The sequence below is a fragment of the Peromyscus eremicus genome, chromosome 5, assembly GCF_949786415.1.
Source record: "Peromyscus eremicus chromosome 5, PerEre_H2_v1, whole genome shotgun sequence".
NCBI classification, from domain to species: domain Eukaryota; kingdom Metazoa; phylum Chordata; class Mammalia; order Rodentia; family Cricetidae; genus Peromyscus; species Peromyscus eremicus.
In genome coordinates this window covers 81,017,878-81,042,442 of record NC_081420.1, presented here as the reverse complement: position 1 = coordinate 81,042,442, position 24,565 = coordinate 81,017,878, and the positions used below count along the sequence as shown (strand labels likewise).

Below are 24,565 nucleotides of genomic sequence, written 5' to 3'. Positions count from 1 at the left end.
TTGTGTTTTTGTATGTATGTATATATGTATGTATGTATATACATATATATGTATGTATGTATATATGTATGTGTACGTGCATGTGGAAGGCAAAAGACAACCTTGGGTGTCATTCCTCAGGTTCTATCCTCCCATACTCTTTTTTTGAGGCAGGATCTCTCACTGGTCTACCTATAAGCTAGAATGGCCACTGATGTCAGTGATCTCTGTTTCCATCCTTTTTTACAAGGGTTCTAGGGCTCAAACTTAGGTCCTTGAGCTTGCAAGACAAGTACTCAACTAACTGAGTGATTCTCCCAGTCCTACCTTTTAATTTCTTCTTTAATAGTCTTATTTTGGGGTGCGTGGGAGGCTTTCTCGAGACAGGGTTTCTCCTGGCTGTCTTGAAACTCTCTTTGTAGACCAGGCTGGTCTCAAACTCACAGATCTCTGCCTGCCTCTGCCTCCCAAGTGCTGGGATTAAAGACCACCATACCCTGCTGAATAGTCCTATTTTTAAGGACTCATGCTGCTTAACTTCTATTTTTCCTTCAAAATTTTCCAAAGATGGAAAAAGGAAATCATTGTTTTTATTACAGTAGGACTTGCTCTATGTCATTAGCATGACATGCATCTATTAGACCCTTTTATATATCCCAGTTACTGGTGAGGTCTTGGGGCTCTTATTTTTCCTACACCTTGAGATGGTTCTGCTATTTCATCTTGGATTAATAATAATTAATGATTATTGCCGATTAGACTAAAGGAAAGAATGGCAGAATGACTTAGACTTGATGCAATAGTGGACTAAAGCACCACAGCCACAGTATTCTTTATTTCCTTATTGCTTTGGCAGAAGGGGGCCTTCATCATTAAGGGGGTGTCAATGAAGACTGGAGAGTCTCCCCATCTCCATCCTCATCTTTAGCTTAGATGGTGTAGACAGTCATTCTGAACCTTTGTTTTTAGTCTACTGTGGTAAAGACAAAAAAAAGTAGAAGATGTTTCAAAGTCTTAGATGAATCAGAAAATAGACTCAGAGACAGCATGCCTCTATACCTACCCCAAAATAATATTTTGAGTTCTCCCCAACTCTTCAATGGGATGCTACTTCATGTGTTCATTCCTTGCCTCCATTCATTCTTCCCCGAAAGCACTTTCCTAATGGAGGACAGTGGAGAAGTAGGGAAAGAGGAAACATACTGTGGATGCCAGGCACCATCTTCCAAGAGAACTAGGAAGTGGGTGAGCCAAGGTACGGCCAGGTGGTCTGTGCTCAGCTGAGAGCAGAAAATGAATAACCAAATTGCCAGAGCACCAGCCGAATGTATTCAGCTGTGTCTGATGGGCCAAGAGGGAGACAAGAGCTTGGCGTGTCCATGCTAGCAGACAGGTGTGTTGGGCCTGATGCCTGCTCAGAGAAGGGCTGCTTTCCAGCTGAGCGCTAGTTTTTCAGGACAACAACAGCCAGCATCCCCCACCTTTAAGAGCAAAGAGGAGGAAGTAGGTCAAAGCAGAAAATGAGAGTAGGGGTGTAGACCAGATGGCTGCCCGGAACCCAAGAGACTGTTCAGTAAAGACCAGGAGAAGTAAAGAGATGAAGCAGTTGCCTAGATAAATTAAGCAAAAATAAAAAGAGGTGATGGGAGCTGGTGACCCAGGACAGTTAGTTGTCTACACCATTAAACTACTAGACAGTTAACCAGATGGCCCAGCTTGTGGAAAGCAACAGCAAGCTAAGGCTGAGTGGGTTTAGAAGTTCATGATTACTTCTCCCTTCTTAGCAGCCCTTGGCTATGAAGTCAAGCTATTCAACTAGGCAAAAAGAAAGCAGGAGTATCAAATCAGTGGCCACTTGTAATCAGTGGGCATTAAACAGGACAAGATTGACTAGGCTTGATCTTTTCCTTAGTGAATCCAATGCTGGCATTGGACATGGAGTTAAGAAAATGATGCTGTATTCATTTATTCATTTGATCGCTAGTCAGTGAGTACTTGGGGCTATATTGATTAACTAGAACTGAGCTTTGCTCTTAAGGAGCTTACATTCTGAAACAACATTTTCATTAATGAGTTGGACATGGTGGATCATGCCTGAAATCCCAGCACTCAGGAGACTGAGGGAAAAAAATAACAATTACTGTGAACTTGAGGCTAGCCTGTGCTATATAGAAGACACTATCTCCAATATGTATTGTATATATTTGTAAATCATTTACTCCCATCAATAAACTAGAGAGTTAGTAAGTGTTACTCCCATTTTATGGCTAAGAAAAACCAAATTCAAGATATGTAAACATTGTGTGTAGTGTCTTATGGTCCTAGACAGAACCTAAATTTGACCTGTGTCTCTCACTACTGAAATACACTTTTTTAAAATATACCCTTTTTTAAGGTTTTGTTTTGTTTTGTTTTCTAGAAAGGAGACATTTGAATGAGTCCTGCAAAGTCTATGGGAATGAAGAAACAGAGATGAAAGGAAAAGGACCTAGTATGAGGGCCAAAACAGATGCAGGGATGCATTGTGATATTCGCATGGAAGGGGGTTTACAAGAAAGAGGAAGTTTGTGGGTGGAAACTATGAACTCAACTTTAAGAGTAATTTTGAATGGCTTCTAGGACACACGGAAGAAATAAACAGTGGTCACTGAGAAATGCAAAGGTGGAACCCTATTGAGTGGCCTTAGCCAGAAAGCTAGTTCTGGGCATCAACAGGAGTGATGGGAGTCACCATTAGAGGGCCAGGAGTCCATAAAGAGAAATGGGAAGAGAGACCAAAAGGAGGCCAGGGAACTTTGGGAAGCTCCCCCTTTAGAAAAGAAGCAGAAAGTGAAATGGAATGAGTGAGTAGTCGGGCGGCCCTACAGTCTCAAACTTCCCAACAATTCAGAGAAAGAGAGAGGTAAAGCAAAGTCTTCAAAAGACTGGACAGGAAATGGACCAAGAGAAGTCTGTTGTAGGGCTGGGAGTGGCTTACATAGAGCCCCAGGTTCAATCCCCAGCACCTCATAAACCAGGCATGGTGGAGAATGCCTGTAATCCCAATACTTGGAAGGTAGAGGCAGAAGGATCAGAAGTTCAAGGTCATCCTCAGCTACATAAGGAGCTTGAAGGCCACCCTGAGCTACATGAGACCCTGTTCTGTTTTGTTTTTTAAAGGCCTGTGTGGGCAAGTAGGGTGGTTCTCACACCCTTTAAAGCCAAGTGTGTGCTTGAGTAATGGAAACAGCGAGGCTGGCTTGCCCGTTCAGATACGCTGGCAATTAAGGCAGGAAAGAGGAGGAGCCAGGAGAAAGTTTTTATGGAATGTTCCGGGCTGGGCTGCATAATTTCAAACATTATAAACCTCTTCCTGCGTCTCTATTTTTTTCCATCCGCACTCCCTCTTCACACTTCTCCAGTGATGTGTAAACTTGTCCTGGCCAAGCTAATCCATCAAGACAGGAACACTTAGGAGCACTGGTCTAAGCAGGCTTGTCACTATGGATCTGGAGGGAGAGAAAGAAACACAGAAGTTGATAAACTGTTCTAGCAAGAACTTTCACCAAAAATAGCACCATCTAGGTTAGTGATTACAAAAGGTGGAAGGCCGTAGAGTTAAAAAAAAAAAAAAAAGGTGGTTGTGTTTGTATAGAAGACAGCTGAATGTGTTTGTAGGGAAGGTTCTAGTGTCCAGGGATAAATGGAAGATGATTTACAATTCCAGACAACTATAAAGAGCAAGATGACCAGGCCATGCCAGGAAGGGCCTGTTCGAGAGAGAAGCAGGTCTTCTCTCCCCTGAGAACTAAAGAAAAGAGGCGAGAAGTCTGTCGAGGAGAAACTAAAGAGAGAAAACCAGCAGACTAGGTAGTTCATACCAAACATACAAGTAGCACAAGATATACACAACATCACTCCAGGGCTGTAAAGCTGGTTCCATGAGTCAGAGAGGTTGCCGCACAAGCATGAGGGTCTGAGTTTGAATCCCCAGCCCCCGTGTAAGAAGCCTGGCATAGCTACACTCACCTATAACCCCAGCACTGCAGGAGGAAGCGAGAGGAAGATCACTGGGGCTTGCTAGCTGCCAGCCTAGCTTCAGGTTCCGTGAGAAAGCCTATCTCAAGGTCAAAAGATAGAAAGGGATAGAGCAGGACTCCTGGCATCCTCTGGCCACTATACTCACACACAGGGGTGTGCACATCCATGTGTGCTGACACCCCGCCGCCCACCCTCACCCCACCCTACCCCCACCCCCATCTCATCTCTCTGAACGCATTAAATGGCTAACATCAGAGTAAAGATTTAACAAGCTTGAATCTGGGGGATGGAGGCCCAGGAGGTAAGCCCAAAGTATGAAGTCACACTTCCTCCCGGGTGGCAGTCAAGCTGTCTTCATTAGGGTTTCTATTGCTGTGACAAAACACCATGACCAAAGAGCAAAGCGTTTATTTGGCTTATACTTCCACAGCACGGTTCATTATTGACAGGAGCCAGGACAGGGACTCAAAGAGGACAGATACCTGGAGACAGAAGCTGAAGCAGAAGCCCTGGAAGGCTGCTGCTTACTGGCTTGTCGGACCTGGCTTGCTCAGCCTGCTTTCTTCTAGAACCCAGAACCACCAGCCCAGGGACGGCACCACCCACAATGCGCTGGGCCCTCCCCCACTGATCACTGATTAAGAAAATGCTTTACAGCCGGACTTTATGGAGGCATCTTCTCAACTGGGGTTCTCTCTTTTTAAATAACTCTAGCTTGTGTGGCAAGTTGACATAAGACTAGCCAGCACACTGAGGCTGGGCAGCACTCTTGAAGCATCTATGACATGAGGGACAGGTACTGGAGTCCAGGACCCACCAAAATGATTGTCCCAAGAAAATCAGGCTGTGAATTTGAAAGGGAAAGAGGCAGATTTTTGATGACAATGACCTTCGAATCACTTCAACCCATGAAACTGGTTTAAATTAATCTCAGGGAGCTAGTGTCCCCTGCCTCTTGGTAAAAAAAACAAAGCAAATCTTTCTAGAGGACAGTGGACTCTTCTGAGGCCTCAAACTATTCCCACTATTAGCTTTGTATGCATGTCCAAACCAGGAAGAAAGGGTAGCAAGAATTGTCAGAACAATGGCCAGCAGAACAACAGTAGACTCTATACACTCCAGATACAACGTTATCAGAGGTACACTTTAAATACATGCAATTTCTAGTGCAAGGAGATTTGGGGGGGGGGGCAAGGCTGAGAAACTCAGAAAGTGTCTGGAGGGCTGGAGAGATGTCTCAGCACTTGTTGCTGTTTCAGAGGACCCAGGTTTGGGTCTCAGCACCCACAGAGTACCTCATAACTAATTGCAAGGGTGCTGATGCCTCCTCTGACCTCTGTGGGCCCTGCTTGCCTGTGTTGCACCTACTCAGACACACAGACATACACACACAAAATAAAGCACACGAATATTTTGAAAGAGAGGGTAAAGGAAAAGGAACCAAGTGGAGATTTTTCTAGCCAAAAACTAATAAATAAACTTAATGTCATAGATGGTTTCTGTAAGATAGGAATTCAGTGTGAAGTAAGTCCATGATGGAGTGCAGAGAAACGAAAGGATGGGAAAGACAGAGAGATGGGAAGAGAGAGGAGGGAGGGAGCTGATTGGAGATGGAGATGTGGATCAGGGGTTAAGAGACTCGCTGCTCTTCCAAGGGACTTGAGTTCGGATCCCCAGCACCCACACCAGCTGGCTCACAGCCTCTCTAACTCCAGCCCCAGGGGTTCTGACACACTCCCCTGGTCTTCATTGACATTGCCCTTACATGTGCATACTCACACAGAGACACATATGGGCATAAAAAATAACTCAACAAAATAACAATTCAATGAATATAAAGCAAAGGCATGCCTAGGGATAAAGAACATTTCTTAGTCACAAAAGTTCAATGTAACATTATAAAATTGAACAGATTTACTTGAAAATATAAAAAAAAAAACAAATAGCAATGAATCTACCTATAGATAACCCCACAGTCACAGCAGGAGACACTGGCATATCTCTTTCAATATCTACCATGACACACAGTCAAGTCAGCGTGACATGAAGGATTCCAAGATGGCGAGCAGCCAGAAGCTAGTGGGCCCATAGAGGCTCCCAAGTGGCAGTTAGGAATAAACTGCAAGGAACATCTATTTATGTCCATATTTTGATGTCAGAACAATATAGAAAATCAAGGGCATTTTCCTCTTGAGTCAGGATGGTGATGTCTGCTGGGAGGATAGGCGGGATCCTTGGGGAGGACGGTCCTAATTCTCAACCCCGCTGAGAAGGACATGAGCAGTCATTATCTTGAGAGAGATCTTGGAGGACGAAAAGAAGGAAGCCGAGGCACCGAGCAAACATGGACTCAGTCTTTTAAATCACGCATGAGGCAAGGCCTCCTGGAGAGACAAAGAACTTGAGAGCCCTGGGCAAGCTGTAGAATGAGAAACATGGCAGACTACAAGTCCACTAGAGGTGGGAAATGATTGCAGGGAAAAAAAATTCACCTAACCCAGGGCACAAACTAAAATGTCTGGAAGGAAGGGTCAGGTCAGACACTCCACCTATGAGGTAGTTAAGAGGGTGAGGAGGGATAAGCCCATTCATCAGTAGTGTCTAATCCCCAGTCCCAAAGTCTAGACAGTCATATTGGATGTAGCGATGGTGCAGCGTGGACAGTGTTCCGTGCAGGGGCAGCAGCCTCTTTGTTCCAGCCAATGAACACCCCGAGGCAAGCAATTACCCAATGGTGCTGGAAGGCAAGCTAAAAATCTGGGCCTTTAAAAATGATTTTCAGGGTGTGGGGTGGCTGGAGGAAGGAAGAGAAGGGGATCTGTGGTTGGTACGTAAAATGAATACAAAATTTAATAAAGAAAAAATAAATAAAAATGATTTTCTGTTTCTTAAATGTTAAAAACTACATCAAATTATTATAAATATGCTTCAGGAAAATTGAGGCCCATTCTATGGCCCAGGTGAGTTTTGTGATGTGAGTACGCTAGCTAGATAAGGTAATAGAACTGAGGTAGAATGTGTCCCCTTAGGCTGGACCTTCTCGGTAGCCGCACCAGCACTCAGTATCAAATTTGGGGTGTGACAGAGGAAAAGAGGGTCCATAACTATAGGAGAGATCACCCCAAAGTCTAGAAGGGCATAAGGACCCAAGGACCAGAGATGTGGTTTCTATGGAAACGCAGAGAAGCCGAGAGAGACAGGAAAGATAAGATAGAAAGTTGGGGGCTGGTAAGATGACTCAGCCAGCAAAGGTACCTGCCGCTGAACCAGATGACCTGAGTTCAGTCCTTGGGACTAAGATGGTAGGTGGAGAGAACTGATTCCTACAGCTGTCCTTACACACACACACACACACACACACACACACACACACACACACAGTGCACATGGCATGTACACAAATAGATAAATGTAGTAAAAGTTAAAAGAAAGAGAAGAAAATGAAGGAAAAGGAAGAAAATAAAGAGGAAGAAGAGGAGGAAGAAGGAAAAGAAGAAGAGAAGAAAGATGAAGAGAGGAAGAGGAGAGAATGAGAAAGAGGAGAAGGAGGAACAAGAGGAAACGGAGGATGAAAGTCTGAAGAACAAGTTTCAGAACACAGGGTCTCCAGAAGTAAGCCGTTCTTTATTACCACTGGTCTTTACTTTCATTATTGTGTTCTCTCTCTCTCTCTCTCTCTCTCTCTCTCTCTCTCTCTCTCTGTCTCTGTCTCTGTCTCTCTCTCTCTCTCTCTCTCTCTCTCTCTCTCTCTCTCTCTCTCTCTTTCTAGCCTTCTGCAAGGAACTTCAAGTGTGAGTCAGGCAAAGCTACCCTAGGGCCCTGGAGTCATGCTGCTCACGCATGCTTGCCCCAGTGGCCTCAGAAGTACCAAGCTCATCCATTGGGTCTCTCTGGGTACCTTGGTGGTGAAGTCAAGCCCAGCAGGTCATGGCCAGCACAGGACCTGTATTCCATCTGCTGGGCCCCATGTGGCTACCTTCCAAGAAGTAGGTGCTGGAGCAGAGGAAGCAGAGAGCATGGTGAGGGAGACTGGTCAACAGTCGAGCAGCTGGAGGGAGGCAGGCTGGGGAACAAACAGCAGACCTCAGGGAAATTAGGCTTTGGCTGAACAAAGTTCAGCCTTGTTTTCTCAGAAAGCAGAGCTGGGGTGAGCCACCCCCAAAGAACAGGGAAAAGAGCAACCCAGCTGAATATTGGCTTCCAAGCTTCCCGGGCATGACAGGCTTGGCCACCCAACAGTGACCAGGGTTGCTGTTGCTGTGCCCCTCAGGGAAGAGAGGCGGCAGCAGCTCTGGGTGAAAGGGAAGGACAGGCAATCAGACCGAGACTGAGCTGGGAAACGGCTCAGTGGATAAAGTGCTTGCCATACAAGCACGATGACCTAAGTTCTGTTCCCCACGTAACAGATCAGCGTGGTGGTGTGTGTCAATGTAGCCGATCTGGGAACTTCAGATACAGCAAGATACCCTGTTTCAAAAACCGAGGTGGAGATTCTGACAAATGGCTGAATAAATGAAGCCTGACAACCCGAACCTGATTCCTGGGACCCACAAGGTGGGAGAGGGCTGATTTCCACAGCCTGATTTGCAGTCCCCCCAACCCACCCCCAAGAGGCTCTGGGGTCCCTCTGCTTTCCTCTCCCGTGCTAGGATTACAGGTTGTGTTCTACTGCGGCTAGTTTCTTATGTGAGTACTGGAGACCCAAACTCAGGTCCTCATGGTTTCACAGCAAGGGCTTTACCCACTCAGCTGTCAGCCATCGGCCCGACCCCCGGGGCTATCTATTTTCAAGAGCTGTGTGTAGTAGGTTCAGTAGATGAAAACTCCAATGAGATGGGACAGCGTGGCCTGTTCCCCATCGGGTGTGCACAGCCCACCTCCACAGCTGCCTCTGTTACTAGCCCAGGCCTTAAACTCCACAGCCTCCCCTCCCCCCAGGCCCTAAATCACTCCCAGACCCTTTGTTCTTCCCCACAGCTGCTCAGCAAATTCCTTGATTTGAAATTATGATCACAGGTTGGAGAGCTACTTAAAATAATTTTGCCAAATGCTCCGTCTCTGCATTGATGAATATAATGGAGGAGAAATTTCAAGAGGAAAAAAATTTAAGAATTCACTTTGTTCAGAAAAAAAAAAAAAGAAAGAAAGTCACAGCTTACAGCACAGTATTAGCTTACATCTAAGGATTCTTTCCCCTAGGAAGTTGGCTGTATGCTGACCTTCAGTGAGCCAGTGAGCCCTGTGCCAGCCAAGGTGAGAGAGGGAGCTGTTGGTGAGAAATCCTGCTTGCAGATGCAGGGAGCAAAGGTCGGGGGTGTGTTGGGTTTGTTTAAGCATGAGTCAGAGGAGTTGGGGGTCGATCCCAGGTCTCCGATTTCCAATTTCCTGTGTAAGCCACTGAACACATAGTGCCCCGTCCCAGCAGGTTTTTATGCTACCGCTCCGTGGAACAAAGGCAGATACTGTATGAGGCCACACGCATAAATAACCCAGTCAGGCCGCCGCTTCCTTCTCTAAGGGAGACATCTGTGGAATCCGGAATCTGCAAGAAACCAAACTCTAAGGGAGGCAGGGGGGAAAGCCACCACTGTCTGGCTTCTTGGTCATCAGAGGCCCTAAGCATTCCCTCCCTACTTGCTATTCCATAGGAGACCTGGGCCCTTGGCCAGCCCCAGCTGGCCTGTGGTCAGGGGCTAGCTATTCCTTCACGACAGCCCTGCAGCTCAGGATCCAGGCTAGAGAGCACAAGAGACTGACCATGAGTCAGAACAAGGCTCCTATGTCACTCCTCGTTCTCCTTCAGCAGGCTGGCCCCATGAAGGACCTTCCTCCCATTTTCCTGGGATTTCCTCAAGGCTTGGGCCTAGAGAAGTATATGGGAGGAATAAACCCCGAGAGAGGGAGGGTGGTTCTACACCTAAGTAGCTCCCTGGGAATGAGGAGGCACTTGGTAGCGTGGGCCTCAGGGTTTGGCCAGCCTCTAGCAGGATCCAGGAACCAATAAGGGGCACGTGTCGACTGGTCACCTTCGACAGATATTGTACTAGGAAGCTCTGTCTGCTACAGCACACAGTGAAGCCCCACCCTCAGAGAAGGGCATTGTCTCTAAAGGGTCTGGAGTGGCACACTTTGACGCTTCTCATAGAGTCCGGCAGGGTTGTGCTGAATACACTAAGCTGGTCCATTGAGTCTGGGAGTGGGACCCTGTGCACCCCCTAACATAGCAGCTGAAATGACCCCTGCTACCTCCCTCAGTAGGCATCACCCAGAAATTCCAGGGCCTTTGAGGTGTAGTGACAACAGACATCAGGGCTGAATGAGTCCACAACTCTTCTCTTCTGCTTCCAAAGCAGAAAAGGTCCTTGGCCCTTATCTGAGCCTCTGTTTCCTCATCTGTTGAATGGGCACAGCTCTATTCCCCTCACTAGTTGAGCTGGAGAATGAGACAAATCTGCCTCATGGGTAAGCACCAGTCTACAGGACAATGGCCCTGGAAGAGGCCAAAGAATACCGGGGTAGGAGTGGCATGGGCAGAAGAGATGCCCCGAGGGTCTGGATGGGAGGAGACAGCATCTTTCTATGCCGGGGTCTATTGGTCCTAGTTTACAGGGCTGTCTGCTACAGGTCTACTAACCTGTTTCCCTCCCAGGGGACCTGATCTCAGCCCCAGGACAGGCTCCACTTCAAACCCACTCCCCCTCCCTCTTCCTCTTTCCCATGGGACTCTTTGACCCCAGGAACCCTTGAGTACCTGTCCCCTCCAGTCACCGCTGCCGGAGACAGGAAACAGCTCCAATTCCTTTGTCTCTGGGTCTTTGCTCCGTTCACCCACGTGCCCTGAAAGGGGCAGAAGGGCCAGCTGCCCAGAGGAGGAGATTTTTATCACTAACACTGTTTGGAATTACTACTGGTTGGCAGTTTAAAGTGTAAAATGCAGCATGGCCTCGAGCCTGGGTTGGTACAGTCTTCTAAACTCTGGGGAGCATGTAAGGTAGACCCAGCAGGCCCACTTCTGTGGTTCACCTAGGCGACCCTCCCCCCTCTCCTCTGATGCCCTAGGCACAGGAGGTGAGTGACTCTCTCGCTCATGTCTCTGTGGGTCACCCTCAGGGTCCTCCGGCCTCCGCTTTCCTCTCACAGTTTGTTCCGTCTTTGCGGATGACTGGATCTAATGAGGAAGTGCTGTCAGCAGAAGAGAAAGGAAAGCCTAGCCAACCCCCCAGCCTGCCCGGGAGCCAGTCCCAAGTCCTTTCTCTGGGAGGTGTGAGGCCAGGTAGCTCAGACCTGTCACCCTAGCTATTCCAGAAGAGCTGAGGTAAGAGGATGATAAGTTCAAAGCCAGCTTGGTCCATTTAACAAGATAAGGCATTGTCTCAGGTTTTTTAAAAAAAATAAATAAGTAAATAGCAAAAGGGGGATCAGGGATACAGCTTAATGTTTAGAGCACATTCTAGCAAGTTCCCAGGTCCTGGATTTAATCAGTCCCCAGTAATACACACAGACACAGACAGACAGACACACACACACACACAGAGTTCTTTGACTCTGGTTCTTTGTTTGTTTGTTTGTTTGTTTTTCGAGACAGGGTTTCTCTGTGTAGTGTTGGTGCCTGTCCTGGATCTCGCTCTGTAGCCCAGGCTGGCCTCGAACTCACAGAGATCTGCCTGCCTCTGCCTCCTGAGTTGCTGGGATTAAAGGCATGCACCACCACCGCCCAGCTTTGACTCTGGTTCTCGAAGGGAGACTCTGGAGAAATTTCTGGAAAGAAAAGACAGAAGCTCTATTCCATACCACATGACTTGGTGACTTGTGACAGCAGTCCTGACGGCGTGCTGCCCCCATGTTTATTACACACCACATTCACCTCTCATCTGTTCCCTTCTGGGATCCCAAAGCAGCCTATGAGCTTCCTTGGTTTGTTTATCTACTCTTATTTCACAGCTGAGGAAGCTGAGGCCAGAGGTGTCTGAAGTCAGAGTCATTCATCTCCCACCCTCCACAGTGGTGTCCACTGTGCCCTGTGCCAGTCAGGATGCCCTTCTGCTGAGGATGCCGCCACACCTGGTTGATGGAGAATCCCCACCTGCTCCAACACCGGGAGACCAGCCCTTTGAAAGCAAGTCCGGATCCAAACTCAGGGTTAGTTAATGATAAAGCTGAATAACGTAAGGACTGGCCTGCCCTCCCCACTGTATCAACATGTGACTTAGATTTGAGTGCCAAGCTAACCCTCTCCAGAGCCACATCCTTGGCGGTGACTTATTAAAGAGTAAATCAAAGTTTGCTGGACGAGAAGAGTAAATACCCATACTCCGCATGCCAGGCTGGTCCTGAGCCCACTTCCCGGTTCTACTGTTGACTTGGGCTGTAATCCTAGATAAGTGAATACACTCACTGCCCTGGGCCCAAAGGGCAAGCCTGGGGAGAGAGGCCAGGACTCAGCCTGCCCCCACCCCTTACACACACACACACACACACACACACACACACACACACACACCTGGCAAGACGCCGGCTCTCCTGGCTTGCTTCAGAGGGGGAAACCTCAGACAAAAGGAAGGCAGGTGCAGAGCTCTACATACAGCTTCTCCTCGTCCTTGTGTCTGTGACTGTGAAGAAGTGGGTCAGCCGCATGTCACATCACCAATAGAACTCCACCATCCTTTGGCTCCACGCTCACCCATAATTAGCGGGACCGAGGAGAGGAGAGCTGCACTTTGGGCCTCAGATGGCAGGGCGGAAGAATCAGAGCAAAGTTGAGAAGAGTCAACTGTAATCACACAGTGAGCATTTTCAAAGAAACAAATAAAAATAGCCAGAAGTGGGTCAGCACTTACAGTAAGGTTGGAGGCAGGAAACTGGGACAGACTTCAGTCCTGCGTGGAGGGGCAGAAGTTGTGTCGTGTGAGTGCGGACTTGTGCTCTCTTTGGGTTCCCACCCCTGCCGCCGCCTGCTTTCCCCTCCTGGGGACACAGGGCCTCAATTCCAGTACTCTCAATCCCAAAACCTCTTCCCAGAGGCTGAAGACAAGAGGTGCCTAAAAAGAATTCACCAGGATCCAGGCATGGTAGCACATGCCTGTAACCCAGAGGTGGATACAGGAGGATCAGGAGTTCGAGGTCTTCCTCGGGCACATAGCAAGCTACAGGACAGCTTGGCTGTGTAAGACCTTGTCTTAAGAAAAGAAAAAGAAATAAAGGAAGAAGAAAGGAAGGAAGGGAGGAAGGGAGGGAGGGAGGAAGGAAAAAGGAAATTAACTCACAGGAGAGGCTGGTAGGAAGAAATACAGCAAGAGATTGCTTGTAGTCTCGGGTATGGCACTTACTGTCAACAGACAGAAAACAGAAGAGTCACATCCTGAGTGATCAACCTGGGTCCCAGCAGGTAGATCTCTTCAGAGCACTATTTGTACCAAGTGCCATGAAGTACACGTATTCGTGCATGCACACACATACAGGCTACCAGTATGTGCTTCTGTCATTGCTTCTCAGATCTGTGGCATCCAGGGCACTACACACACAGGAAGCATGCAAGAATGCATAGATACATATGATGCACACATAGGACACACACACAAAGCACATGCATATAGCACACCTTCCTACATGTTCTGAATACTTGCTCATATGTGCATACAAGGGTACCCTGTGGGTACACACAGTCACAGAAGTAGGTGTAGTATCTATTCACACATGTGGTAACTGCATTCACACAATATAAACACATGAAGCCCATGTACACATACCCAGCACAGTTGGGACTCTGTATCTGAAAGTTCTTCAGCCACGGAATTAATCAATTTCAAATGAGGAAAGATTTGTGTCTTTATTATAAGCTTTTTTTCCTTTGCCGCACTCCCTAAAACGATACAGAAAAATAGCCATTACTTGGCGTTTACACTGTCAGGCACGGTAATTCCAGAGGTGATTGGTGTGCAAAGGGATATGACTGTCATATGTAAATACATCATTTTATATTGGAGACAACAATCTGCAGATCCCAGAACTGGTCTCCCATGGGTCCCAGGAACCCCTATACTCCTGAACACGCACATTGTGCATCATGGACCCTGTGTGCACACACAGTGGGCCTGCATCTCTCTTGCCCTCTCTGTCACCTTAAGACTTTGGCAGCTGTCAACTTTCATTTTTGGCAGGGTTGCACTTCCTGGTGGCCTTTGTGACGTGCTTGGGTCAGATTTATCAGGCTTATGTGGGAGGAGCATGCAATCATCCCAGGTCTGGGTTTCAGGTTCCAGGTCCCCAGGACCAGCACAGAGGAGCTGGCAGTGTGGCGTGTTTTGGTGAGAGTTAGGCACGCTTGTTAATTTTCTGGAGTCTTGAAATACACACTGCTTCCAAATGTTGTCTTTCAAAGAAGTTCTGGAGCAACGCCCAGTGACTTAAAGAACACATATGTGCATGAAAACAAGCATGTTCAACATGTGAGGCAAAGCACGCAGGCACCGTGAACGTAGAGGATTTGGAGCATAGATGCGCTCTCTGCCATTCTGTCCTTCCACTGTCTGTTCTTCACACAGAAAAGAGAGGCAGTCACCCAGAGGAGGGTCACAGGGCCTCTCTAGCTCAAGAACTCAGAAGCGGCCTCTTTCTGGGGGTTAACTGAGCTGCAGAATGTTTGGGGTGCTCAACCAGGCCCACACCTCCACCCAGCAGAGCCTTCCCTGCTGTGGGGAGTGAATTACAGCACAGGAATAGGGTCTGTTTCCACTTACCCCAGAACTTGAGAGGTCCTGGAGCGTTTACCCTCAGAGCCTCCCATAGGCAGAGACGGTGAAGATTCCAGAAGGAAATGATGGGCTGGCTCTCCCTGTGATCTCAGCCTCTGCCCCCAACGATGGTGTGTGGAGGTGTCGGAGTGTGTCTTTAAAATATTACATCGTTTAAAAAGATTTACTTGTTTATATGTCTAGCCTGAAGGGCAGATTAACCAAACGCAGACCCATGGTGGGGCGTGGGGGCGGGGGGAGAAGTGTCTACAAGAATTTGTGTTTTTGTCCTCAAGTTTGGGTTTTCAGAGGGTGGGATTTGGGGGGAGTGAAAAGGAAGCCGCTCAGGCCAGATAAACTTAAAACCGTAAGCAAAATTCCCTTTTAGCTTCTCAAAAAATGACAAAGTCACACCAGAGAGGAAATGAAAAGGGAAATTTTTAGACTTCTCATCTGTCCAGAAAGCCCCGGCTGTGTTTCAGAACCCAGTAGGGTAACTGTCGGGCCTGCGGTCACACAGCAATCCCAGGAGGCCTTGCGTCAGCAGCCATTATATCAATAAGGAAATACAATCACCAAACCACAGCCCCGCTTTTTTTTTTTTTTTCCCCTAAGCCCACATGTTGCTTTAGGAGGGTTTTAAAACAAGAGACTTTCCTGTTGTAGAAACCTGTGAACCCACAGCTCTTCCAGGTTACTTAAATTATCCTACCTCTTACAGCCACCACAGAGTGGATTTCGAAACTTTCTCCTCGCCCTCCCCTGGCTGACAGAAGCATTTGACTCCCTGGAACCCTTATTTACCAAATCGTGTGGCTCACTGCTGACACCAGAGGAAAACACTAGTTGCCCATTAAGCTCCACAGCAAAGCAACCTCGCCAGATGCTGTCCTGATGCGTTTATCCACTGACCTGAAGGGGGACAGCCACAGGAAAGAGAATTCTGCAGAAACGGCCCTGTGTGGTCACGGCAGCGTTGCTCAGCACAACCAGGCTATTTTTTCCATGCACATGCACACACTCGCTTGCAATCCTAAGATATCACAGGAGGCTGTTGTTTATCATAGGATGTGCAACCAATCTGCTGGAAATTTTTAACTGCAGCCTACAGGCAGCCCCAACCACTTTATGAGGGTGCTTGTCTGAATTGCTGGAAAAGGCCAAGTAGGAAAGCGTAGGTGAAAGGAGCATGGGTGAACGATGTCAGCTCTCCAGGACAGCTCCTTTGTGCTGCAAGATTTGTTTTTCCCTTGAGCCCACAGGAAGATGAAAGATGGCATTGTGGAACCATGAGCCAAATCCACAGAGAAACATCTCTCTTTTCTGCTCAGCTCAGCAAAGAATGATTGTACCAGATTTGATAGCCATCTTCCAACTTAACTTCTGGCCTGGACAGAGGCCACTTGACACTGTTCAAGCAACGCCTGTAGACTTCATCCGAGATCCCTCGCCTTGCCTGAAGCACCCGCCCCTGCAAGTCAGGCCTGAAGTTAACAGAGGCCTTCTGGAAGGAAACTCATTCACTTCAGTGGCCAATTGCACTGAGGATAACTGAAGGTGAACTTTACTTTGCAGCCCCAGCCAGTGATCTTCCCGCCCACCTTGGTCCCCACGCTGCAGTCTTGAATATCCACCCGACACTTAGCTAACCTCACACTTTCAGCCTTTTTGGGTTAGAATCAACACTTAGCTCATCAGAAAAACACACATCTTCCAAAAGAGAATCTGCTCTCAGCTTGAGCACATGGGTGTTTTGTTTGTTTTCTTTTATTTATATATTTATTTATTTTTCTACGTCCCAATAAATCTGCCAGTGCTGAAATGCTGGGACAGATACTCTGAAGCCACTGTTTTTTCACATTTGAGGGCTGACTCTTTCAAAACAGCTCTGATCCTCTGTCTTAGGAATTGTGGGACATGAATGGGGCCATACTCCATACCAAAAAAAAAAAAAAAAAAAATACAGTCAGAAGTAAATCGATCCCAGGTTATGATCAGCCTATTGCGTCATAGTGTAATGCACCCTTAGGGGAAACTTTTTTTTTCCTACTAATAATTCCAGAGAATTCTAGACTTCCCACACAGGCCCAGTAGACATTTTTAATCTCAGTACTACTCCATGACAAATGACCTGCTGGCCTGTATGGAAAGCATTCCGTCCTTCCACCGTGTCTTTGAGATAACAACCTTGGGAAAGCCAGCATGACAGAATGAATACAAAGTAAATGTGTGGTTGCTTTTCGGCCCTTCCCATGTGGTTGTCGGACTCCAAGGCCTGAGTCGTCCTGCCTGACTAAGGCCGAGTTTGCTGAACAGGTGCTCAAACCCTCTTTTGCTCTGGCTGTGTAGACCACAGCTGTCTCCTCACCAAGGAGACAACTTTGATTCTCCGCTTGGATGCCACCACCAAGGCCACTTACCCACCAGGCATGCCTCTAGGCCTGTGGGGCTACACGCACTCTGCCTTCCTAAGTTGGCCAACTGCATGCTGACGAGGACATGTTTTCCCATCACTTCCGGAAGTTCTCCACAGAGGGTTGTTACCAACCCTGTTGACTAAGATCACAAAACAAGAGGAAAAGGTGTGTGTGTGGGGGGGGTAATTCCAAGGCCTTTCCTTAGGCTTGTATCCACAAACATGAGTTACCTCATGGAGTTATAGTGTGTTCTCTCATGATACAAAATGCTCTCTCAAGCCGGGCAGTGGTGGTGCATGCCTTTAATCCCAGCACTCAAGAGGCAGAGCCAGACAGATCTCTTTGAGTTAGAGGCCAGCCTGGTCTACAGAGCAAGTTCCAGGACAGGCTCCAGGCTCAAAATAAAAAAAAAAAAAGAAAGAAAGAAAAGAAAAAGAAAAAGAAAAAGAAACAACAAAAAAGGAGAAACGTTCTCTTAATTTATTTTATTTAAAAAAAAAAATATATATATATATATATCCTAACAGGAACTCTCTGCTACTTTGGGATATTTATAAAGTTTACCTGGAAGAATTGTTTTTAAATTTTAATTTATTTTTTTTTAATTGGGGCGGCAAATGTGCGCACAGGAGAACAGAGGTCATCTTTTAGGAGTCGTTTCTCTCATCCCACCGTGTGTGAGGCTTATGCTTACTTAGGTTTGCAGGCTCGGCGGCAATTGTCTTCATTCACTGACCCATCTTGACAGATTTTTTTGTTGTTGGTTTCTGTTATGTTAAAAAAAAAAAAGCATAAAAGTGTTTGCAGATATTCTTCTTGAAAGCATGGCCTCCAATGCTTTGCAAGATGAGTCTTTGCAAACTCATTTTAAGTTTTCATTATGGAAATTTTTGAGTCTGTCAGAAGAAACGAACACAGTACAGCCTCACAGCTGAGATCTTCTCTCTGTGGCTCAGATGAACAGCCTCAGAACTTCTCCAAATCTGCTTTCTGTTTTCTTTCTCACATTTGTCTCCGTTTTGAAATTGTTTTAAGAAAGCCCCACGTGGAAAAAGACGTTTTTAAGGAGACAGCAAGGTAACTCGGTGAGTAAAGGCGCTTGCCACCGAACTTGACCGCTTGAGTCTGATCCACAAGAACCACATGGTGAAAGGGTCGAACCGATTCCCACAAGGTGTTCTCTGACCTCTACACATAAGATCCACGTGTGATGAAATCAGAGGGCCATGCTGAGCTAGCCTCACCCTTCACTGGCCCTGGGAAAGCTGTCCCTGGCCCTCACTGGACACTGCAGCAAGAGAGCTGGTGAAACTCACGGGAGAGCTGCCTCTGCCCCGCCCCCCACGCCGCCCCACACCACCCCACACCACACCATGAGAGGGCCCCACCCCTCACCGGAATGACCTGCCACCCAGGCCCATATCCAGGGCACTGGGTTGGCCTACCCTAACAACTACCCCATCTATGCCTTGCTGGAGCCCGAGAAGGAAGGACACCGGCAGGATTTCCCTGACTCGAGCAGCCATGAGATATCTGAGAGGAGTTTCCGTGAGGGTCCGATGATGTGCCAGAGGCCTTGAACCAGACCAAGGAATGACCCATGGCAGCGAACATTTTCAAGGAAGGCTGATAGGACAAAAGGGTCTACTGTGTGACACACCATGGTTCCCAGTGCCGCTAAGACGAATGAAGAGGTGCTGGAGAGGTGGGAAAGATGGAGGAGCGAAGAGGGTTTTTGTTGTTGCTGCTGACGTTGTTTGGGTTTTTTTATTATGGGGGGGACTTGGAGATAAGTGGAATCGGGGTACATGATGTCAAATTCCCAAAGAATCAATAAAGAAATAATGCTTTTAAAAAAAAAAAAAGCAGCATACTCTTTCATCTGCTGATCCATTTCTACACTCTTGATTTAAAAAAAAAAAAAAGAAAGAAAGAAAACCCCTAGATATGATGGTTAATTTTCCATCGTCACCTTGACTTGGTTTAGAACCACCTCAGAGACACATCTCTTCGTGTATCTATGGGGTATTTCCAGAGATGTTCAGCTGGAAGGGAACCCACTCTAAATGTGGGTGGTCCCACCCAAAGGGGTTGGGAGTCCTCAGAAAGAATAAAAAGGAAAAAGTTAGCTGAGCCCCAGCATTCATCTCTCTCTCTGCTTTCTGGCTGCAGACTCGATACAAGCATCCACCTCACACTTCTCCTGCCGAAGCTGGAGACACAGTCATCACCCCACCCCTCCCATCATGACTGACTGCACCCCTTACACCGTGAGCCAAGACAAACCCTCCCTTCCGTACGTTTCTTGGATCAGGACCTTCTTCTGCAGGAACAAGAAAAGCAGCTCACCAGGTCCCATGCCGTTTTACTCCTTCACACTTTTCCGTACAACCTTCACACAAGTGAGCATTTCCTGGTGCAGCCACACCCCACAAAGGTCCCTTTCAAAAGCAGTGCAAGAAGATCCCACTGTGGAGATCCCGAATAGAGCATGGCTTGTGAGGGCTGAGACAACCCTCCTCGCTGCCACAATGCACAGACCCAAAAAGTGCTACATCTCAAAGACGGTGGGCAGAAGTATGAAGATGTGATCTTGAAGACTGTGCTGGGTCATTTAAAAGGAAGCTGGAAAGATTGGGGATTCACTTGTGGCAGAGCATTTGCCTGGCATATAAGAGACCCTGCATTTGGTCCCTTAACACCACACATACAAGGAGCTAGAGTAATAGAGGGTCTGAATAACAAGTGGAAACTAAGGCAGTGTTTCTAAATAAGCATGTTTGTACATGTAAGTCTAAACATACATGTAAAATACACTTGATAATAAGGAATTGGACTATGTCACTTACATCACTAAAAATGCGTACATTCAGGGGTCACTGAGATGACTCAGTGGGTAAAGGGCTAACTGCCAGGCTGAAAGACCTCAGTTCGATCCCTGAGACCCACCTAGCAGAGGAGAGCTGACTCCTGAAAGTTGTTCTCTGATCTCCACACAGGAGCTGTGGCACACAAACACAGACACACACACACACACACACACACACACACACACACACGCAGGCACGCACGCAGGCACGCACGCACGCATTTGCGAATAAAACTGTTTAAAGTTTATATATTCATGTTAGCCCAAAAAACAGACAGGGCTTTCCTAACTACCCATTGGGAAATGGGACATTGCCTCATATGTGGGGTTTCGTGCGGCACCTTCAGCCCCTGCCTACTGGCCCCAGCCAAGACTGCTCTTCCTACCTAACAAGAAACTCTTGTGAGGGTCCACTAGACGCCAGGCAGACAGCTGGTCCTGAGAATAGACATCCTTAGGCACCTGTGAACTTCGGGAAGGACACACACACACCCTGCCAGTGTTTGTCAGGGGAGAAATCTGAGGTTGCAAGAAAGTAAATTCTCTTCCCAAGGAGATAAAGAGAGAGCACAATCTGGGCTGATCTTGCCAGGTGTCCCTGCAGCTCTCTCACTCCCCCTCCCCCAGAGGAACTGCTTAGCTCTGTCCTCCATCATGTGGCCACAGCGGCTTCTATTATGTACTTCAATTAAGGAGCACCGAGAGGCTGGAGAACGGTTTAGTACCTCCACAATTGTACACAGCCATTGTTCCATTTCAGCACGGCCAAATGGTGTCCCCGGCTGGAGCAGTTTAGTGATAAACAATAGTTGACACTGTCAGTGGGGTCTCTAAGCCTGCCAAGAACAAAACCAGGTACTTGCAAAAAAAAAGGGGGGGGGGGCTGAGCTGTGGGACCAGTGAATGCCCTTGAGTCCAATCATGGGCTTGGTGCTGTCTGACGGGAACATCTTTCTGGTCAAAATTCCTATCCCCACTTGACGGCTGTTCTCACCACCTCCTCTAATATCAGCCCACCATAAAATGAGAAGATGCACAGCAGATCCATTCCTACCCAGAGAAGGTGATCTAACACATGTAGGTTGGGACCCCTTATAAAAGTGGAGAAATGAAATAAAATCCTTGTTGCTCCATTCAGCTGCAGCACGGGTCTCGGTGTTGCCGGTGACCCCTTAGCAAGTCCTGTAGCTTTACGGCACGGTCTTTATCATTCGGATGTGCTGTTGGAAGGTCACAGCACAGGGAGCCAAATGGCATTGTGTAATGAAGGTGGAAAACATCACACATGCGGCTGAGGCCAAGGCTTAAATAGCCACATATGGTTTCACCAAACGTACTCTGGATCATCAGCCAGCAGTAAAAACACACAGGAGGGAGATGGTCTGGCTGGAAACGAACTGCAAATTGATAAACATGTAGTTGTTAATGCCGTGTTTATTATTTTTTTACTGGGATAAAAATTGACTTGTGCAGCCTTGGCCAGCCAGCAGCTTGAACTCCACCATCTGGGTGGCGGAGTAAGCTTGTTTCTGGAGCTCCAGGTTACAAGTTACTATCGCCAGACTGTACTTGTGAACAGGCCCTGTATGTCCAGACAGCAGAACGGAGGGAGGCTTCAGCTAAGCACCATAGAACCTACCAGGGCAGCAAAGAGGACTCCCAGAAGGGAGTCGCTCTCGGTACACTCCGCGTTCTGAATTGGTACACGAATGTGTGTATGTCAGTGTATGGGGAGACCAGAGGTCAACCTCGGCTGTCACTCCTCAGGTACCATCCATCTTGTCTTTTGAGACAGGGTAGATCACTGATTACAGCTCACCAGTTAGGCTAGGCTGACTGACCAGCAAGCTCCAGCGATCTGCCTGTCTCCAGCTCCCGAGCACCGGGATTACAAGCACATGTCACTACACCTACCTTTTTAAATGTCGGTTCTGGGTTCCTGAACTCAGGCTCTCAAGCTTGTGAGAGCAGCACTTTGCCAACTCAGCCCTCTCCCCAGGACTCATTCCACATTTCAAGTCGAGAAAGGGGCTGCCAGCTTCCTGGAAAATCACCTTTGCCCCGTGAAAACAGCCAGGCTGCAACATGGTCCTTCTAGAGGCAAAGAAAAGATTGCAAGGGATGCACCGTGGAGGGTATGGGAGAGGATGCAGAGATCATGAGGGCACTGGGGGCAAGCCTAAGCGAGCACAGCCAGTCACATGACAACCCCAGCAGCTGCCCCAGCTGCAGAGCCGACCTCTCTGTCCCCAGAGGCCCTTTTCCATCAGCTGGATCAATAACTACAGTGCCCTACACAAGCAGGGACTGAATTATGACCCGTGGAAACCCCCCCTGTTCAGGGAACCAGGTAGCTTTCAAACTCCCAACAATTAATGTCCCCCTTGGTCAAAGGAGAATGGGGGCGGGCAGGCCTGTTCGGCAGGCAAAGCTGTGGGTTTCCAAACAGGCTGTTTGGTTTCTAGTAAATTAGGAGTGGGTGGTGGAGGGACCAGTAATGTTACCCTGTAGAATGCGGTCTTCTTTGACGTCAGCGAGATGTTTCTCTCCCTTTCTCCTCGGGCCCTCCTTTCTCTCTCCTTTCCCTTCCCGGGCATCCCTTCCCTCCTCCCAGCCTCTTTCCATCACAGAGGCATGCTCAGAGTTTTGCAGCACAGCCCCCAAGCTCAGAAGATCCCCTACATTGGCAACAGAGCGGTGCACAACACTGACTGTAGTGGGAGGCAGGCAAGCCAGAAAGGCAAAAAATAAAAATAAAAAAGCTCAGTGACTCAGAGCAGGAAACAGGACATGCTGCTGGGAGGAGGCGGTCACCACCACAGGCTGTACATTCCTGCCTCGCTTGGCCAGGTCAGCCATCCTCTCCGAGGGAGCATTCCTCTGTGGCGGGCACACACTCCGGTCTCAGGCAGTCCTGAAATAGTATCTTGAAGAACATGTGCTCTGTCCTGTGGCCACTCAGCCTGGCACCCGGCCTGGTTTCCTGGCCCCTCCTGTTTCTGCCACCAAGATGTGTTCTCCGCTCACCAAAGACAGTAACAGCTGCCCCTCGTGGCAGTCCAGAACCAGTGAGAGTAGGACTGCTAGTCTAGCCAAGCGCCCGAGGCCCAGCCCAGAAATGCTATTGTTTTCATGTAAATTGCACATGTGTGCACTCATACACATACATATATGCACACACATGCATATACACATGCATGCCTGCACTCACACACGTGTACACATGCATGATTGCTTCAACAGAGACACGCTGCGGGTGTTGGAGTGGGCCACTTCCTGGTGGCAAATCTTAGCAAGGCTACTTGGTCTCTGGAGTAAAATGACGGTGTGACTTCTTTCTGCAAGCAGCTTCTTTGAAGTTGGATTATATACCTACACCACACACACACACACAGTATGACGTGGGTCTTTGAAGGCAGAATATATATGGTGTGAAGGTGGAAGTGAGACTATATGGAGAAGGAGAGCCTGAAGGAGATAGGGGAGGAAGAAGAAAACAGGGTAAAGGGTAGTGAGGGGGAGAAAGATAAAGTATCACACATCTTCTCTCATATACGGAACTAGATTTAGCTATATTCACATATATACATAGCATGAAAGCAGGATGCCTTATTTAGAGGGAGGGGGAGGGGACCAGTGAAGGAGGAAGCAGGACAGGGTAGTAGGGGAAACAAATACAAAGTAGATGTGTGAAAACGTCATCATGAAATCCATCATTATAGACTAATAATAATATAATAATCCATTATTATAGGCTAAAACTAATGTAATTTCTTTAAATACTTAGTTTTAAAGAAGGACAGATGTATAGGACAAGACATTGACCCCATGGGTTTGTTCTGCTAGTTACAAATGAGGTCCCGAGTGGGGAAGGGGACAAAAGCAGAGACCAGGCCTGGATGTGTTGCTGGTCCCTCATCCATCCTCTGAGCTGGAAAGCAAGGGCATTGGAGGACTCAGAACAGGGAGACTTTGTAAGCCAGTGTCCCAAACACTACAGGCACAAGGTCGTGGGAAAAGACACATGCACAGAAAGAAGATGAAGATCTATTCCAAAATTAGATGGGGAACATGACGAAATGTGTGTGCATGCGCCCTCGGTCTCGGGGACCAGGGACTGCATGGAATTGTCATGGCAAGATAAAGCCATTCAGTAACAATTCAGGCCAAACTCACAGCGAAGAGATATTTCATATAGGGGATGAATGGCTGGCTGGTTGGCTGGCTGGCTGATGGGCAGCTGAACAAAGAAGAATGGATTGTTCTAGAAAACAAAGAAAGTAAACATGGCTCTAAGCTTTCTGGAGGGGCTGGACAGGTTGGGAAACAAAAAGTGCGAATTAACAATGAAGAACAATCTAGACCCTGTGTCATGAGGTGGTTGGAAGTGACTGTGTCTACCCAAAGGCAAATCTGTATGCCTTCCACATGGGTGCAGTGGGCTCTTATGTGGTCCTGGGCCAGAGTCCCACCCAATGTCACCTGTTGGCCGCTGTTGAGAGAGCATGACTACCGTCACCTACAACGTAAAGACGCCAAGAGGACTGTAA

The 24,565-nt window shown here is 47.7% G+C and overlaps 2 long non-coding RNA genes across 2 annotated transcripts; both read right to left on the bottom strand.

Moving 5' to 3' along the window:
- Positions 1-805: 805 nt before the first annotated feature.
- On the bottom strand, positions 806-10,962 carry LOC131910586 (uncharacterized). The gene is made up of 3 exons (XR_009379173.1): positions 10,751-10,962; positions 3,326-3,467; positions 806-1,140 (listed from the first exon to the last, which is right to left on the bottom strand). It is a non-coding gene; the product is annotated as an uncharacterized LOC131910586 (long non-coding RNA).
- A 6,719-nt stretch (positions 10,963-17,681) lies between these two features.
- LOC131910585 (uncharacterized) lies at positions 17,682-22,792 on the bottom strand. The gene is made up of 3 exons (XR_009379172.1): positions 22,520-22,792; positions 21,930-22,109; positions 17,682-17,913 (listed from the first exon to the last, which is right to left on the bottom strand). It is a non-coding gene; the product is annotated as an uncharacterized LOC131910585 (long non-coding RNA).
- Positions 22,793-24,565: the final 1,773 nt, after the last annotated feature.